General features: G+C 38.2%; 1 protein-coding gene across 1 annotated transcript in view; it reads left to right on the forward strand.

Moving 5' to 3' along the window:
• NDUFAF2 (NADH:ubiquinone oxidoreductase complex assembly factor 2) overlaps positions 1–19,984 on the forward strand; it is a 167,433-nt gene that overhangs the window by 84,847 nt on the left and 62,602 nt on the right. The gene's annotated exons all lie outside the window — the stretch shown is intronic.

Consider the following 19,984-nt stretch of genomic DNA (forward strand, 5'->3'; position numbering starts at 1 on the left):
GGTTTATTTCATACTTTCTGAATCTAAAAAATATTTTTTCTGCTGGTATCAACTTATCATCATTTGACTACACTGGTTATTTTTTTTCTTTCCTCCATATCCCTTTTTATCTTTTGTTGTTGTTCCATTATCACTGTTGTTGTTTTGGTTAATATATTACTATTGGTTCCCTTGATCAGAATGTTGTAGTCTTAGGTTTCTTCTTTTCATTTAGAACCCCTTTTAACATATCTATGTAGATCATGTCTGGAGGTGGCAAACTTATTAGCTTTCATTTGTCTGACAAAGTCTTTATTTTTCCATCGTATTTAGATGATAGCTCTGCATGGTGAAGTATTTATTCATTACTGGAAGTGTTCCTCTTCTGGTAGTATGAACACATCAGTCCACTCTCTTCTGACTACTAAGAATGTGATGAAAGCCTGAAAGACCAACCTTTTATTTTTTATTTTCTTTTTCCTTACCAATTTTCTTTACCAAAGAAAATCTTTTTTTGGGGGGTGGGGTCATTGACTTGTAATCATTTAATAGGGTTACATATTCGTGTATGTCATTTTGAAATAAAATCTTTAGATATTCTCTTGGTTTCCTATACATTTATAATTAACATCTTAAGTTTGAGAAGTTCTGTGTTATTTTTTCTTTGAGTATGGTCTCTGTTTCCTTTTCTGGCTTTCACCATTTGGAATTCCACTATCCTAATGTTTACTCTACTAATAGAGTGTTACATTTCTGCTATTTGTATTTTCCCCTCGATCTACTATTCGTGTAGATGGTGATCCCTCATGATTATATTTTTTAATTGTTTCTATTTCTTTAATTTTTGATATTTTTTGTGATATTGAGCCTACATGCTATGTTTTATATGTCAGATTGAATTCATTTATTGTACTCTTCCTACCCAAGATCTCTGTGTGGAATTTAAAATAGCTTTAGTCTTTGATTAAAACTTTCTTATGTACTTATTAACATTTTTTGATACCTTGGACTTGCTTCTCATTGCTTATATTTTCTAGTGTCATGAAATTTTATTATGATGCCTTTTCTCCATTATTTGTCTGTTACCTTGTCCAACCTAAGTCTTTAAGTATGTCTTCTTGGGGTCCAGAAGGAGGCTCAATAAGACAAAATGCTTACAAGTTTGTGCGTTCAACTCAGATATTTAAGAAGCTAAGCGTTTATTGTACAATTGAAGTGGTGGATCCATACCTCTTTCCAATGTCCAGGCTTCTCTTATCTGTTTATGTCAGTCACTTTGTTCCTCAATGCCTGGTCCAGTGTCCAGTGATCTAAGTCCTGTCCTTCTCTGTCTTTTCACCTCTAGTGTACAATGGCCTGATCTTGTGCCTGCACCCTTCTCTATCCAGTGTGTTTGTTCCTGTTTTAGAATCTGCAGCTGGAACCCTTTCACTTGTGTTCCTTTGGGTTTCCTTATCTGTAACCTATTACTGGTGGCCTTCTCTGGGGCTGTATCCCAGTGGCTCTTTGTCTCCCAGGCTTTGCCATGTGCATGTGGATACGATCCCTGCTGTCCTGCTATCTCCCTGGATGTTGGTGACGGGGCCAAGGATAAAGCATTGTCTGGCTGGGGCTTCCTTTTATCGACTCCTATTCCCACCCCAATCATCCCATTACCTATTTTGGCTGGATTCCTTTTTGGCAATGAGATTTGAAATGACACAGTTAAGTTGACTCATTCTCTTGGCACTCCATCCTCCCACTCTACCATATCAGAATTGAGTTCAAAAATTTATTTCCTGTAAAATTTGAAGTTTTCAAATTATACTTGGATAGCTTTCCATGAGGATATATGTGTGCTGGTTTATCTGTTTTAAATAAAGAAAATTAGATAAGTAATTGTTTTACTAATCTATAATTTTTGCCAAATAATTCAGTCAACAAATTATTTTCTATCCTAGGCTTAGTGCTCACTGAAACTTTTTGAAAATGAGACTTAGTTTTTAAAATGTGCACACTCTTCAGCCAGGTAGGACACCTTCCGCTACTGCAGAGGCAAGGACAGCTTTTGTTTTTATATGCAAAATAAAGTATTAGTGTTAGAAAATTAAGGTTCTTGTTGAATAAGCAAATTTGAGTGAGGTTAGAAGTAATGGAAATATTTAACAATTTGCATTGGGAGGTTAGTGCTTGTCAAAGTGAACTCCCAGACAACTCTCTTTATGCCATTATACCTGGGTTAATTACTTTATTTATGAGTCTCAGCAAAATTGATCTAGATACTCACCTGAGTAAAAACTCTTACTGTGTGTTTTTCAGATTATTGTATTGTTTTGTTTTGAGGACATTATTGTGGGCAAATTGTCATTCTTTAATCATCTTTGTGATCATCCTTTTGCCTGCAATTAGAAAGTGCAAAATATGTCATTTTGACGGCAACAGCACTGAGGTGGCAAGCCAGGTGGATCAAAATTAAAACGGGGTCCAGGGAAATAGCACAGGGTGGGAACCTCCAGGCCCAACACTGCAGTCCTTGCACCATATGCAATGGCCTAGTAGAATGAGAATCACTTGAAGTAGCCCTCGCCACCCCCTCCCCTCCCCACCCCCTCAGTACCACTTTGGAGTCCTCCCAGAAAATAAATAAAGACAGATTATTTGAGGGAGGAGTGCTTAGAGAACATTCCCAATCAAATTACTTTCATTCTTCAGCACCTAGTGCAGGCCCAAACAGTCCATACTAATACTAATCTTATCTAGCTGGGAGCCAAAGGTCTTTTCTCCCTCTCCTCCTTTCCCTCCTTCCCTGCTTGCTCTTGGCAATGTTCAGGGGACTGTGAGGTCCCAGGAACCAAACTGGGGTCAGCTACATCTGAGGCAAGAAATTTAACCCCTGCATGGCTACTCTACCTCTCTTTGTCCACTCCCCCCATTACATTTTAAGGTTCAAAATGAAATATTTTGGATTTGTATTCAGGTTTTGCACTCATTATTTTATATAATACACACACACATATATACACATACACACATGATTTTAACTTTGGCAATTTTAAAAATCAGATATATTCCTATAGATTACAGCCTCTATTATTGAGTCAGTTTATTCATGTGTCATTTTATTTAAAATGGTGTTGAGCTGGAGCTATAGTACAGTGGGTAGGGTGCTTGCCTTGCATACAGCTGATCCAGGTTCAATTCCCCAGCTTCTTATATGCTCTCTCTCTCTTTCTCTCTCTCTCTCTCTCTCTCTCTCTCTCTCTCTCTTTTTTTAATTTTTGGGGCACACCTGGCGATGCTCAGCAGTTACTTCTGGCTCATGCACTCAGGAATTACTCCTGGTGGTGCTCAGGGGACCATATGGGATGCTAGAAATTGAACTAGGGTTGACAAACACCCTACCCACTGTGCTATCACTGCAGCCTCTCTTATGGTCTCTTGAGCCCTCCAGGAGTGATGCCTGAGTGTGAAACCAGGAGTAAGTCTGAGCACTGCTGGATGGAGATTTATCAGGATTTTAGTTTACTCACAACTATGTCATACGTGTTATTTTTTGGGCTTTCCCTCCTTATAGTAGCTATCCTAGTGGGCATGGGGTCTGTAGAGGAATATGTTTTAATTGGTGCATTTAGGCCATTGACATTGAGAGAGATTATTGTCATGGGGTTTTGTGTCAACTTTCTGTGGGGTTTCTTCTTGTAGTGTTTTTCCTTGTCTTACAATAGCCCCTTTAGTCCTTCATTTAAGTTTGGTTTTGAGTCTATGAAGTTTCTGAGCTGTTGTTTATGCATGAAGTAGTGTATGGTTCCTTCAAGTTTGAGTGAGAGTTTAGCCGGATAAAGTATTATTGGTAAAGCATTCATTTCGTTGAGTTTTTTCACTATGTCCCACCCATTGTCTTTGGGCTAAAGGAGCACCCCTTAGATTTACAGCAGACCTATCAGAGGATGGGTCTAAGAGGTGCTCCTTTGTATGTGATTTCCTTCTTTGACCATGCTGCTTGCAGAATTGTGTCTCTATCCACAGCCTCCATCATTCTGACTATGATATGCCTTGGAGCCTTTATATTTGGGTCTCTTTTTGCTGGTACTCTTCAGGCTCCTTGGATCTGGATGCCTGCCTTCTCCAGCTCTGGGAATTTCTTAGCAATGGTGTCTTTGACTGTTTTTTTCATTGGGGTTATTTCCCTGTGCTTCTGGTACTCCAATGATTCTTATGTTGCTCCTTTTGAAGTCATCCCCAAGGACTCTGGTTTGCTCTAAAGCCATTTTGAGGTCTTTTTCCATTATTTGTTGCTTTCTGTAAGCTTTCTGCAGCTCATCTTCAAGCTCGCTGATTCTGTCTTCAACTATAGTAATTTTACTGTTGAGGGCACCTACTGAGATTTTTAATTCATCTACCAATTCCTTTATTTGTGTGACTTCTGTTCGTAGCTTTGAAATTTCTGCTCTCATTTCTTCCTGCATTTTTTTGGTGGACCATTCCAATGCTTCATTCATATCCTCCCTTAATTTATTGGATGTCTGTTCCATGGTTGCTTTGAGTACGTCACACCTCTTCAAGATTTCCTCTCTGAATTCTTTGTCTGAGCGGTCATATATGTGGGTAACCCCTGTTGAGGCTTCTGGAATCTTTTCTCCATCCTCTCTTTGTGGAGGGGATTTTCGCTGTTTCTTCATATTGTTATGGAAGTATAGAGTTGGAACCTTGTAGTTGTCTATCCCTATTTCGCTGCAGAAGGGATTCTGGATGAGCTAAACAGGTGATAATAGCCTTGTTCCTATTCTAGGATACTTCCTTACTCTCAGGCACTCCTCCTGTTTTATGTGGGGCCTCTCATGAAGGCTTAAGGCTATGCTCTCTTTAAACGGTTTGTGCAGCTTGGAATAACTCAGGCCGAGTAAGCAGCTGTCACTTTGGGCAGGAGGCCACGCCCCCTTTTAAAGCCACACCCTTTGAGATACAGGCCAAGCCCCCAGTAACCTTTTGGGATGTGGTGTGGGGCACGTTCACACACCTTCCCCGGGGAGAGTCAGGCTTTGGGCAGCCGGCAGGGACAATGGGTGCCAGGGCGGGGCGATCGGCGGGCGGGTCCAGTGGCAAGAAGGGCCACAAGTGGGGGCGCATGGCACGCTTTCACACCTGGCCGGGGAGAGGCCTGTAGAAGAGTATGTTTTATATATTTTTGTTTGTATGTTACTCTTTTTCCCCAGCTTGTGAGGCCAGTTTCCAAGCTGTGGAGCAGACCTCCTGGTCCTTATCTCTACTACTCTTGGGCGTTAGTCTCCCATTCTGTTACTTTATATTTCACAGATGAGTGGTGCGATCTTTCTATTTCTATGTTTGTCTCGCTCTTTCTGACTCATTTCACTTAACATGATACTTTCCATGTTGATCCACTTATATGCAAATTTCATTACTTCATCTTTTCTAACAACTGCATAGTATTCTATTGTGAATACCAACTTTAACCCAAGTCAAATAAAATTTAATGGGTTATAGAATCACATTTAGAGACTAGGTAAAAGTTTAAAATTGAGTACATACTTTTCTCCTCTATGCCCAAGTGATAATCCTTGAGTAAGGCTTATGACAGGCAGTTCAAAAATTCAGGAAAACTTCATTTTGGGAGAATTGACTAACACAAAACTAACTAAACCTCTTTGAAGTAGTAAGGAAAAAATTAACCATTAAATATAATTATCTATGTATGTACTTTACACACTGTGAAGAATATAGCTATTCTCAGAGCAGAGGTGACTGGTCCAAGAATAGATTCATGGTCATTAATCTTCCTTTGTCCTGGTAAGATAATTACTTGTTTTTCCATTTTCTTTACTATATCTGACATGACTTTAAATACTGTTTTTACAAATAAACATTCTACAGTGTAATGAAAAAGTATCTTTGGCAACATCCCTTGATAGATTTAATTCTTGGGGTTTTTATTGGAGGATATCTTATAGTAGCACTGAAGTATGGGTCATGATGTTTCATCAGATTTTATTTTCAATTATAACAGTTTTTCGGGGGGGTTTAATATGCCATCATATGGTATTCAGTTTCTTTGGTTTATTTGATTATATCCAGGACTATAGAAACCACTAGTTTTCCAAAAAAGACCCACATTCTCCTTCCTGAACACTCAGCTATACTGCAGTTACCAGATTCCTTTGAAATCAGGTTGAGCTACATGACTGAGTTTTCTCCATTGTGAATGGAAGTTATCTGAATTACTTCCTGGTCTGGCCAATGGAAATCTCCATCCATATGTATTTCTCAGTGCTATTTTCTTCTGGCTGAAGAAACTGGCAGTAATGGGAAAACATTGGTAGTCATGTGTTGAAGATGACTCTATAGGAAACGATTCTGTAGAAAGAACCACATAACCTAACATCTGCTGAGATTGTTCCAGAGGAAATATACTTGTTATTGTCCAAACTTCCTAATTGTTGTACTGTTTGTTATTGCAGCTTAGCTTACTCTACAGTATTTTAGACAGAATAATAGCAAACATTACGCTAGGTCCAAGTGCTCAATATTATTATATGATAGTGCCTTCCTGCAATTTGGTTTCATTCAAAATAGGGTTCCACCACAGAATGTGCCAGGGACTCCAGAAGTTCTGGTCCATATGGTCTTTATAGCTCAGGGCATAGAAGTTAATAACCTTTCTTGGAATCTTGAGCAAAGTTCTGAGAAAGTGTTAATTGACTGAGCTGCAATCATGTGCTCATCCCTTAGATAGTTTTTGTGACTAAAAGGATATTATACCATGTCTAAACTTAATTTGCATTTTTGCCTTTACCCAAATCCAGAACAAAGCAGGGGCTAGTAAACAGTTTACTAAAGAAAGGATAGGGTGGTCACATAAATAGGAAATAAAAGGAATGAATGAGAAACATATGAATATGTTTTCCTTTCTTTTTTTTGGGGGGGGGTTATCACACCTTTTTTTTTTGGTATTGCCTTTCACGTGGCCGACCAGAGTTCGATTCCTCCACCCCTCTCGGAGAGATCGGCAAGCTACTGAGAGTATCGAGCCCTCGAGGCAGAGCCTGGCAAGCTACCCGTGCTTATTGGATCTGCCAAAAACAGTAACAATAAGTCTCTCAATGAGAGATGTTACTGGTGCCTGCTCAAACAAATCGATGAGAAATCGGGATGACAGTGACAGTTGGTATCACACCCAGAGATACTCAGGGGTTACTGCTGGCTCTGAGCTCAGGAATTACTCCTGGCGGTGCTTGAGGGATCATTTGGGATGCTAAAGATTGAACCTGGTTGGCCATATTCAAGGCAAACTTCCTACCCGCTGTGCTAACACTCCTGCCCGTTAATATGTTTTCTCTGTTAAAAGTTTGACTTGTTGTGGAAGGGTATTATTGTGGATTTATCTTTGATGGGATTTTTTTTCCAACTGGGTTTATAGTAAAAACTAGAATAAAAGAAAAGCACAGATCATACATTTGTCTTTCCAAAGGGCAAGGAAACAGGTGCACTTGGAATATATCAGTCCCTCTGCTAGCCAGTAGATGGTGTTATTGACACATGATAGTCACGTTACTCAACTGCAAAGCTAAGAAGGGCCGTGGTTTGAAGTGGTTTTAAACTGGATTATTAGAAGCCGAAAATAAAAGCTGGGAGAATGCAGCATAAACCTGATTTTATGTTAATAATGCTAACATATCAGATATCTGTAGCATAGGAGGGACCGTATTTGTTACATATTCTTAAATTAACATATGAGCAATTAGATATAATTTAAAGCATCTTCATTACATTTTCATTTGAGCTTTAGTAATAAAAGTGAAGCTTTTGTAAGAATTAAACTAAAAGGGGGGAAGAATTAAACAAAATAGAAATTTTAATGTCTAATAGGAACTATACACATAAGTGTTGCCCATTAAGTATGATTCTACTCATCATCTTAATAGGTTGATAACGTCAATTAGTAACTATATGACCGTAATTATTGACATATTGCTAAATTAAATTATATGATGTATGGTCCACAGATGCTTGTAAGAAGTAACAAAATGTTAATTTTTTATCTTTTACTGCTAAAAGATAAAAGTAGTTTTTATTTTTCAGATGTGTTTGGTTTTGGGGGTCTTCCTAGCTCTTTGCTTAGGGGTCACTCCCAGCAGCGATCAGGGGACAAAGGTTTCTTTGGATTAATCCTAGGACTCCACCATGCAGAGCTTGAGCTATCTCTCCAACCTCTGGGAGTAAATACATTTTAAGTCCAATATTTGATTCTTTTGTAGGGAGCTATCATGGCAAACATTACCAGCACAGCCTCAGTGGTGGCAGCCTCTACTTTTCATCACTGTGTGACTGGAGATATCCATCAAGAACTAATATTATTATATAGATCTTTGCTCTTTGTGACTATAGTCTTTCTTTTTGTGAACAATAATAATGGTCAATGAAGAATAAGTAGATAAGAACCACAAGAGAATGGTCTTTATTGCTGCTTTGACAGGTGAAATGGGACCAATCATTCCCTTCATGCTCATGCTTTTAACCTTTTGGTTAAAACTGGAGTAGGAATGAAATTCATGTCATCCAATCACATATCAGTTGATAGTAGAAATATTGGGATGCTCTAGTAAAGTTGCTCATGATGAAATTGTCTTTCCTGACTTTCTTTGCTCAGATTACTTCACTCTCCTTCCCTCCACCTGTGTCTTTAGGTCTGGAGAACAGAAGTGTTGAGAACATCTGATGAAGGCCTGCTTCCAGGATTGCCTAGGAAGAGTTGCTTTCCCCTTTTCCTCTTCAGCCTTCTTTGTTTCTCCCTCAGGGCTCTTTGTTATATTATAAAGAGAGAGAAAGAGTTCTCACAGAACTCTTCCTCTAAGCCCTGGGAGCAGGTCTTAGGGCAGGTTCCAGCTTTCATTCTAAACTAGATAGCCCCTCGGGTATGGACCTACAGGGAAAAATCCTACATTGTCTTGCAGCTGATGGCTCAGAGTTTGTGATTGATAGCTTGATTAACATGAAAAATAGGGTAAGTGAAAAAGCCAAATACTTGATGGTCCTTTTGCTATTCACACTGTCTTGTTTTTGTATAGAGAACTTAAATGTGTTCATGGATGCATTTCATATCAAAGGTAAAGTACTTTTGAGAGGAAGAAAATCAGTGATTTTTCCCTCCCATAGGTCAAGCCCTAAGTGGAAGAAATGGGCTCCATGCAAGGGAAGGGAGAAAAGGTAAATAATAGTACTCTGGATTCCTCACTTAGCCAGAGAAACTCTGTTTCACCACAGTAAATTCAACCACTCTTGAAGATATTTGTGATATTTGTGAAGAAAAGAGCATGAAAATTACTGGCCTCTCAACCCGTTACCAAGTGAGCCCAATTTCTGTACTTAGAAATTTCATTTGCAAATACTAGTAGTTTCTCTTAAGCTGATGACTCTCACATGTCATGAGATTTATGCAGTTTATGGAGCCTTTCTCACTGTCAGAATAAATTTCAATTAACCGGTTGGGTCTGATGGTTAACAAAACTAAGATAATTCAAGTATCAGCAATTTATGGATTAATAAGTATCATTGTCACTCCGTTGCTCATCGATTTGCTCGAGCGGGCACCACTAACGTCTCCGTTTTGAGACTTGTTGCTACTGTTTTTTTAAATTGATTTTTTAGGTCTTGGAGCAATACCTAGCAGTGCTTGGGCCACTTTTGCTGTGATATTTAGGGGTCACTCCCAGTGGTGCATGAGGACTATGCAGTACCAGTGATTAAGCCCAGGCTTCCCCATGCAAAGCACATGCTCCCTTCAGCCAGTCCCTCTAGCCCTAAATAAATATTTTCAATTTGTGGCAGGAGACACAGGCTAATAGGCTGAGCATATGCTTTAACTGAGGGAGCCCAGGTTTGATTTCCAGCCTGGTCCCCAGAGCCTTATCAGGAGCAACCCCTGAGAGCACCAGGTATTGGGGGCGGGGTGGAGGAACAACTAGTTCACCACTAAATTTACTCTATTTCCTTTAAGTTATTTTTATTTAAAATTGTGTATTAGTTCATTAGTAGCCAACAGTGTAGTCTTTAATTCTTTTGCAATCTTTCTTAAGTCACTTAGAACTGTATGGTTTTAATGAAGCTATTTGAATCTAGAAATCCATCAAAAACCCTGCTATATCTTCGACATTTTAAATCTGAAAATAAAGTTTGGGCCTGGCCCAACTTCTACAAGCTGTATAATAATTCTCTAAATTCTTGTAATATTTGCCAACATTTTTTATTAATTCCTTCCAGTTCTCTTCTTATCATTCTATTGACAGCCCTAAGTGTTCAACATAGATCCTCAAAGTAAAATTCAAATAGCTAATTATACTGATTTATAATGTATAGTATGTGTTAAATTTGATCGGAGAAAATATTTTTTTGTGCTAAGGGAATAACCAGATTGGAATTTGGTTGCTTTAGAAACTATAAATTGAAGATTTTTATTCAGCAAGTCATAAATTTTCCCTTATTGTACAATAGTCTTTGAAACCTAGAATTCCCACCTGAGATATATTAAAGAATACCTTTAATACTTCCCTTTTTATATGTATTTAAGATGTATTAACTCATCTGCCATGATTCCATTATAGTCATGGTAGACTCACCTAATGTTTCTCGCATTAATTTTGTAAATTTAAGTTCACAATTATAAACATACACTATACTTCAGAGATAATGTAGTCCTATAAGGAATTGTAGAATATATTAGATAAATAAAGTACTTTCAAAAACTGATTTCCGGTGCATCAATCAAAACCCGAAAAGGCTGCTTTTCTTTCACTTCTTTAGAGTTGAATGGATTGTAGACATGAATCCATCATTTGAAATTTTCTTTTAGTAGTTACCTCCTCTTGCTCCAGGGAGAGGGTGGCGGGCAAGCAAGAGTAATTGCAGCTGCATTTTTACAGAGGATGGGAAATTCCTTACAGTTTGGAAAATAAATTATTTTTCTCATGTATACTGTACAAGTGTTTTTCCTTTATTTTAGAACATAACTATATTTAATATTTTATTTATAGTAAAGGAAGTAAATTAAGCAAAATGTTTATAGTACATTTGTTTGGAAATACAATTAGAAAACCTTTTTTTTTTACTGTATTATTGTAACTATTATACTTGTGCAGTAGTCTAGTCTATTTATACGCTGGTTGAAGGACATATTCTTAGAGCTTTAATTTTTGTTTACATATAATCATGGAACTAAACAGAAAACAGTAAATAAGAGTCTATTGTCCTTGTGAGAAGCGCAGACACAAACTTGCTTATTCTTTTTCCTTAAATTATAATATCCTTCATGTGTACTTCCAGGTTTTAATTTTACAAATGTTATTTATGACTTTTTAAAAATGTAATGCAGTCAGGTTTAAACAAAAGAATTGGTGTGCTGTAAACTTGCCACAAAACGTTTACACTAAAACAGGAAATAGTTCCCTTGGAATTTTTCTGCTGTCGTTCTGGATACAGTTTAAGACCTTTCCATTTTTGGTCCTGAAAAATTAAGCCATATTGTAAAAGGCATCTCAGAATAACCAAACATTTGACATAATTTGGATTTCCTGAGATAGAAGAAGGTAAGATTCCTTATGGGAAACCTGGGGATGCTAATAAGATTTTTGGTAATCCATTGAAGCAGTTGGCACTCTGAAAAATTCTGAAACCTTATCTATAAGACCTGTTTAATTCCTTTTAAAAAAAAGTATTACCTACTGAGCCCTGCTGAGATACTCTCACATGCTTATATAAATATATGTAGAATGTGTCAGATTATAGAATTGTCACATTTCAAGCAGGAAGGTCTTAATTTGATCACCATTGGACGATAATAGCTTATGGTATTTATTAATCAAGTGTTCATTTTAAATGGGATGTCTGTAATAATATAATAAACAAACTTTATAAACAATAAATCATAGCATTTTGTAAATGCTATCCTTTGTAAATTTTAAATCATAACTAGAAATGCTTATAGTAGATAATTTTAAAAATGCTTAGGTTTAAATGCTGGCTTATACTGTTTTTAATTAACTATATCACTGTATCACTGTCATCCCGTTGCTCGTCGATTTGCTTGAGCGGGCACCAGTAACATCTCCATTGTGAGACTTTGTTGTTACTGTTTTTGGCATATCAAATATGCCATGGGTAGTTTGCCAGGCTCTGCCATGTGGGCAAGATACTCTCGGTAGCTTGCCGAGCTCTCAGAGAGGGGCAGAGGAATCAAACCCGGGTTGGCCACATGCAAGGCAAAGGCCCTACCTGCTATGCTATTGCTCCAGGCTTTCTGTATTTAATTAGCTGTGTATATTTGGAGAAGCTGTTGACCTTAGGCCTTTCTTTCCTACAGTAAAAGGTTGTTTTAAAAATAAGAAATAATATATGATTAGCACCTAAATAATAGCTCTGAAGAAACAGATGTTGTATCCAAGTAATTTACATGAGATTAAGTAATGTAGAGATGACCTTTATTTTAAGATGTTTTTATTTAATACCCTTAATTTATATCTGAATTTATCCATTTTTTATTGAGATAACAAAACGTATAAATATTTATGTTTTGGAGACACAGATGTTACTTTAGTCTGTCCACCACCACCAAGGTGCCAATATCTCTCCATCCTCCTGCCCCAATTCTTTCCTTCGTTAACCTCAGTCTGTGTCATCAACCAAAGGACTTGCTTTCACATTGTGTGCTTTTTTGCTTGTTTCTTCATATACTACATGAATGAGATCATCTAATATTTATCATTTTTCTTATGGTGTATTTTGTCTACTTTTTGTGATGCTTAGGGGACTAAGTGGTTCCCAGAATCTAATCACTACACTGTCTCCTTACCCCTTTGTGTGTTTGTGTGTATGTGTATTAATATATATAAATCCAAATTTATACAGATATATGTATAAAATGCCAGATTGCTTAGCCACATTCCAGGATAAAGTCATTTACAATGTTTACTAATTCATTAAAAAATGAAACTATAACCAGAAAGATAGTAAAGAATTTTCTCTTAGAACAGAAATTTTTTAAAAAATAAGGTGGGGTGGGAGTGGCTGGCACAGTTTTCTCCTCCTATGGATTTTTGTTTCTAGATGAGAGAAGTCCTTTGGTGACTAGGACATCAAATACATCAGTCCATCCTGCCTCTTCCTTTTCTGATCTGCATTAATCTATAAACCCATTTTATTTAACCACCTTATACGTAATTTTTAGTAGTTGTACATTTTTGTTAGTATTTTCTAGACTTGCTTTATTGCCTTTTCTTTATTGTATTTAGTTTGGAAGAAACATCCAACTATGCTTTGGGCTACTCCCACAGTGCTTTTGGGATCATATAATGCTACGGTTCAAATTTGGGGCTTCCACATGCAAAGTATGCTCTCCAATCCTTTGAGCTATCTCCTAGGTCCTGCCTATTTTTTTTTTTAATTAAAAATAAAGTTTTCCCATCCCTTTGTTGTCGTTGCAGTATGCCAAGAGTTGCACACATGGTGGTTGTGCTCACACACTCGATTATCGGGTGCTGACCACTCACTTGGTTCCAGTACTGAGAGTCACACTAACACAATCTGGGCTCACAACTAACAGAAATCATCCCTGGACATGAGGGACAGTCCTGGGAATCAAATTCATGGCCCTGTGCATGCAAGATTGATATTCTGTACTGATGTGCAGCCCTATACCTCTATCATTTTCTCTGTGCATATGAAACAGAAAACTGTTACACATACTTTGACAGGCATTCTCCTAGACTGTGTCTGAAGACAGTGTTTATATGACTTTTTATTATGGTGGAGAGGTTGTAGGTTATTTATATTTTCTTTCATTTTTCTGTGGGGTTTTTTTTTTCTGTTTTAAACTTTTGTTTAGTTGTTCAGGCCACACCCAGAGGTGCTCAGGGATTATCCCAGACTCTGTGCTCAGGAATCACTCCTGACGGACTCAGCAGACTATATGAGGTGATAGGGATCAAACCCAGGTTGGCCGCATGCCAGGCAAACACCCTACCCACTGTACTATCTCTCTAAAACCACTTTTCTGTATTTTTCTAATTTTCTTCAAATGTGTATTGCAAATTGATCATTAGGATTGTTAGACTAAGTAATATTAAAACGTGTTTTCTATATTCTAAATACATTGTAATGAAAGACAGTGATTTTACTTTTTTGAAGAAAAAGTTGGCTTTCAGTCTTCTGGGAAATGGCAGTTAATTTTGCTTTTACTTCACCCTGGTATTTTACTAATAGTATAGTAGGTTCATAGATGTAACATTTGTTGCTGTCTCAAAGTTTGGCATTATAGCTTTCACCAGTATCTAGGGTCTGTTTCAGGTGCTTCCTCGCAGATAAATGAATGTCTAAAATCCTCTTATTCTTGTTTCCTTGTTTATAAAAAGAACTAATAATGGCTCACAGAATAGTCAAGTTTAAATTAAATCAGCCACTCAAACTTAAAATTCTCTGCATCTGTATGTGCTGCATTTTAATTCTTTCCCACTGGTCATTCCTGAAATTCTAGGACCCTTGCTCTCCCTCAGACTTCACTTAATATTATCATACATAGTACAGAATTTTGTAAAGTGTAGACTGAACACAACCAAAGTGAGATTTTTTTATGTTCATTAATCATTCCACATAAATAAGAATTTCTTATGAGGTATATTGGTTCCTGTCCCTTTATTAATGAACTGCTGAATCAGGTACTATCTGCAGGATGGTTTCAGGTGGTAAAAAAAGCAACTAGTTACATGTTTTGGGGAGTGGCAGCAGATTTGGCCACATCCAGCTCAGGGCTTATTCCAGGAATCACTCCTGGTGGTGCTTGGGGACCTTGGTGTATACCAGATACTGAACTCAGGTCAGCAGCATGCAAGGCAAGCCCCTTACCCACCATACTATCTCACTGGCACCCCCTGTTAAAATTTCAAGATATATTTTATGTATGAATTAAAAATAAAACTAGGATGTTAAGTTAGTGATTTTATAGAGGGTAAAGTAAAAGTGAATGTTGAAGAAAAATGGCAAGTTAAGGAAGAAATACTACTTATGCTGTAAGCTTTGACAATCATTGTAAATCTGCTTATTGAGTGGCTGAGGTTTAGGACTCTACTCCAGGTTTCCTATCTTCTGTCATAAAAGCTCACGAGAATAAATGAAATCCATCTTTGACTAAGCTGCAATCTACCCACTCTCTAGGGATCTCATTGTTTTCTTTTTTTAAAACTGGGTTCTATTATTTTATAAACAAAGAAGCAGAAAATCTGTCATTTGGGGCAAACTCAAAATTGTTTAAATGAGAGGTGACAATGATGGTATTGGAATATTGAATTCCTGTAATAAATCATCATGAACAACTTTGTAAACCATGGTGTTTAATTAAAGTGGGCAAAAAACTTTTTTTTAACTTTATACTCCCCCCCACACACTTTATTTAAACAACATGATTTACAAAGTTTTATTGATTTATAAAGATTTGTTACAGGAATTCAATATTTCAAGACCAATCCCACCACCACTATCAGCTTCCCGCTGTTATCTCCGTTTTCCCAACCACTCCTCAGACCCTATAGCAGGACAACAATAATTTATCTTATATTGCTTGTTGGGCTGGAGCCATAGCATAGCAGGTAGGGAATTTGCCTTGCATGAGGCCAGCGTAGGTTCAATTCCTCCATCCCTCTCAGAGGGCCCAGCAAGTTACCCAGAGTATCCTGCCCGCACACTAGAGCCTGGCAAGCTACCCATGGCATATTTGATATGCCAAAAACAGTAACAAGTCTCACAATGGAGACATTACTGGTGCCCGCTCGAGCAAATCAATGAACAACGGGAAGACAGCGACAATGACAGTGATATTGCTTGTTACCCCTAAATGGCTATCAGAGTTATATATATTTAAAAAAATTCCCTAGGGGCTGGGGTGATAGCACAGCGGGTAGGGCATTTGCCTTGCACATGGCTGACCCGGGTTCGATTCCCAGTTTCCCATGTGGGCCCCTGAGCATGGCCAGGGGTAATTCCTGAGTGCAGAGCCAGGAGTAACCCCTGAGCATCACTGGGTATGACCCAAAAAAAGAAAAAAAAAAATTACCTAGATGAACATACGTGAAAGTTGCTGTATATCTCCATGGGGACTTTACTGAGCTGTTGTTGCAAGTTTACCTTCTGTGTTAATGTTTTTATTAGTCCATATTGGTTGATGTCTGTGTTACATTTCATCCATCTACTACTGGGATGTCAGTCTTGTAGATATTAGAGAAAATCCTGATTACTTTTCTGGGCAGTCTGGCTAAGAGTTAACCTTTTAACCCTGAGAGAGGCTCAGAGGTCTCAACTGGAACAGGTATCCAAGAAATTTGGGGGGCTAGGTGATCTCTTATGAGATCTTTTTTTTTAGTCTCTGGAACAAGGCTGGCTGATACGCTTCTAAGGCAGAAGTGGCGGGATATGTGTGTGGCTGCCAGGACTTCCAAAAGTAGAGGGAGGTGGGGGGAGGTTACCCATCTCGACTCCGAGAAGGCCTGGAGTTTTCAGCCAATTATGTTCTCCCTGAGACTCAGTCCTGAGGCAATGGAGTCTAGCCGAGGCATGGAAGCAGCTTTGGGGTAATTTTTTTTTTTAAGTCAGGAAAATAATGTCATTACTTTTACAGTCTTTGTGTCCATATAACACAGATCATCATGATATAGCTATGTACTAGGAGCCTATCTGGCCACTTTTAAGATTTACTCCTGATTCTGTGTTTGAGGATCACTCCTGGTGAACACATGTGGTGCTGGAAACTGCCAGGTACACCCTTCTATTATCTCTCTGGTCCCTCAAGCATTTCTTATGACTTAATTAAATTGAACATTTCTTAATATTGAATAAAGCAATGTTTATAGGTATTGGCTATACCACTGTCAATTGTTTTTTGTTATGTTGGGATTTAGGCAACAAAAAGATACTACTATATATATATATTAGATTTAGAACTTTTATTAATTTTTAAATGTAAATTTGACCCTAAAAATTTGACACATGATCTGGTACTTAAATTTACTGTATTTTCGGGTCAGAAAGGTAGTACAGAGGGGAGGGCACTTTGCCTTGTTCATGGCCAACCTGGTTCAATACCTAATATCCCATATTGTCCTTTAACCACCACCAGAAGTGATCCCCGAATGCAGATCCAGGAATAAGCTCTGAACACCAACAGGTGTGGCCCCAACCCCCAAACACCCTCAAATTTATTTTATTTTCCAAGGATAGAAAATTTTTATTATAATGAGTAGGATTGTTTTACAGCTATTATATGAATGCATATTAGTATGATTAAGTATATAGTTTGTGCATATTTTCTTACTCAGTTGGAAGCACAAATTTTATTTACAGTTCTTAAAAATTAAACAATTAGGATTCATTCCCTACCTCCCCCAAAATGGAATAGTCTTAAAACTATTTATATGTGGCAGGGGACTTGCCTGATTACAAAAAAGTTTATTCAACAAACTAATGTCTTCTTATACATGTGTGCAAATTTTTTTTTAACATTTTGTATGTGATCTTTTAGTAAACAAAGTTTTTAAGAGATTATCAGGCAGTTAATAATTATTTTTGTCTTCTTATATATACACAATAAATATGATTTTTCTTTTACTTGAAGGGTAAGTTTAGGCTATACCCAGTTGTGCTCAAGGCTAACTCCTGGCTCTGTGCTAAGGGGTCACTCCTGGCAGTGCTGATTATCAAATTGCAGTTGACTGTGTGTAAGCCAAGTTTCTTAACTTCTCTACTACCTCTCTGGCCCCTGATTTTTTATTTTGAAAATTTTTGAGAAACTTAAGTGAAGTGTCTCAGCCTAAAGGCAGAAATAAAAAGTTTTTTATCAAAGACGCATATATTCATCTGTTGTTTATATGCATTTAGTAGTACTACTAGGAATGATAGATTTCTCTATCCTCCACCTTTGTGCTAATTTTTCCCCCGACTATGTTGTCATCCTGGTATACTTACCAACAGTGTGGGCATGAACCAAGCCCAGAATGTCAACCAGCCTTGGCCTGCTGTTCGCCCAGCAGTGTTACACTTGCCTAGGTACAAGGCAGCTGCCTATAGCTGGGGCCTATGTATTGACTTTTATTGATGTACTCTTATAGTCTGTTAGAATATAAACATGCTTCCAAAAACTGATTTGTTAGCATTTGAACTGGGGGCAGGAGGTTGGGTTGGAGTTGGCTCCTTTTATCCTGAACCTTATTTCTGTAACCTAGGGACTTTATTATGAATCCTGTTCCCAACTGTAATTTTACTGAAAAGGTAAATAAAAGGTAACTCCTCTTTATAAAACTTAGGGAACTTTTGTGCTGAGGATATCTCAACATGATTATATGAGTACAAAATGAGATACAGAGATTCTAAGATTTTATACTTCAATTATTATCCACAGTGGCATGTTTATGAAATCCCAGCCTTTCATTTACTATGACTAAAATAAGGATAATAAAACCACTGTCTCTTTTTAGGCTGCGATTTTGTGGCTTCCTTTCTCTTGTACAGTCACTTCCAGGTATTGGCTTCTCTGAAATTGAGGGGCTATTTAGTTAATCGAATTTCCTATTGTGTGGAAGAGAGATTTGCTAGCAACAAGATCAATGTCTTTAATTATGTCATTTCATCTGTTCAACATAAGGTCAGGTTGGCGCAGGAGCAGGTTGAGAAAGTAGAATTTTCTAAGATCCAGATTTCTTGCGTTGCTGGGCACTGCTAATCCCCCCTCCCATTCCTCACTAGTAATATGTTCTTTGTTTCAACTTGCATTCCCTGGAGTAAGGAGAAACACTTGTTAATTATTGGGAAATGGAATCCTTACCTGATTTCCCCAGACCCAAAGTTTCAATGACAATTGAACATGTTTTGAAGGCACTGTTTTTCAAAGTTTCTTTGAAGAGTATAGTCAGGGCTTGTAAAAGAAGACAATACCATATAGTTTGTCTTTTATATGAACTTAAAAATATGCATTAACTGCTTTATTAAACCAACAGGCATTCTCATCTCACCCTTGACCCTTGTCTACCTCTTTTTTTTTTTTTAATTGAATTACCTTGAGAACAGTTACAAAGCTTTCCGGTCTAAGTCTCGGATATACAATGATCAAACACCCATCCCCTCACCAGTGCACACCCTCCACCACTAAGAGCCCCAGTATACCCCCATCCCTCCCTCCTCCTGCCTATGTGGCAGATGATTTCCACCTTACTCTCTCTCCGCTTTGATCACATTTAATATTTCGACAAAAGATCCACCATTATTATTTGGAATTTTCCCCAACATTCAGACGTGCTGAAAAGGCATCATTAGATAATTTGTTTTCTATTGGTGATGTGAAGAGTATTTTGGATTTCTGATATTTTAGTAATAAGTCTGGAGGGATTTCTGCCAAAAGCTGCTGCCTCTGGGATCATGACCATTCATGGGTGGCAACTTGGGGCCTTGTCAGGGCCGGGAGAGGGGCCGGTTCCACCCCCCCGTCCTGTCAGGCCCCACGTGTCACATCACTGCACTCTCATACCTGGCTGTCCAATAGGCTCTGAAAAGGTGGCGGCCACCATGCCACCAGGGAGAAAAGGCAGAAGGGACAAACACCTTTCCCCACCCAGGATGGCACATCACCGTAGTTTAATGCTCAGTCCAGATGCATTTCTGCCAAAAGCCGCTGGGTTCCGAAATTGGTTTGTCTGCCCCTGGGATGATGGCTGTTCAGGAGCCAGGAGCCAGGAGCTATTTGTGGGCAGCAACTCAGAGCCTTGTTGGGGTGGGGAAAGGAGCTGGTTCCACCCTCATCCCGAGAGGCCCCGAGTATTGCCACTCTCTCTCTAGTTTTGGGCAGGGGCAGATGCTAGATCATTTATTTTCCTTTGCTCATTTAGTATATCAGGAGTATATCAGTATATTGGAGGAATAGTCCTATAGCCACATACCAGAGCCATGCTTGTAGAAGCTCATGGTCACTGGGATTCCATCTGGAGAA

Source organism: Sorex araneus, chromosome 1 (assembly GCF_027595985.1).
Source record: "Sorex araneus isolate mSorAra2 chromosome 1, mSorAra2.pri, whole genome shotgun sequence".
NCBI classification, from domain to species: domain Eukaryota; kingdom Metazoa; phylum Chordata; class Mammalia; order Eulipotyphla; family Soricidae; genus Sorex; species Sorex araneus.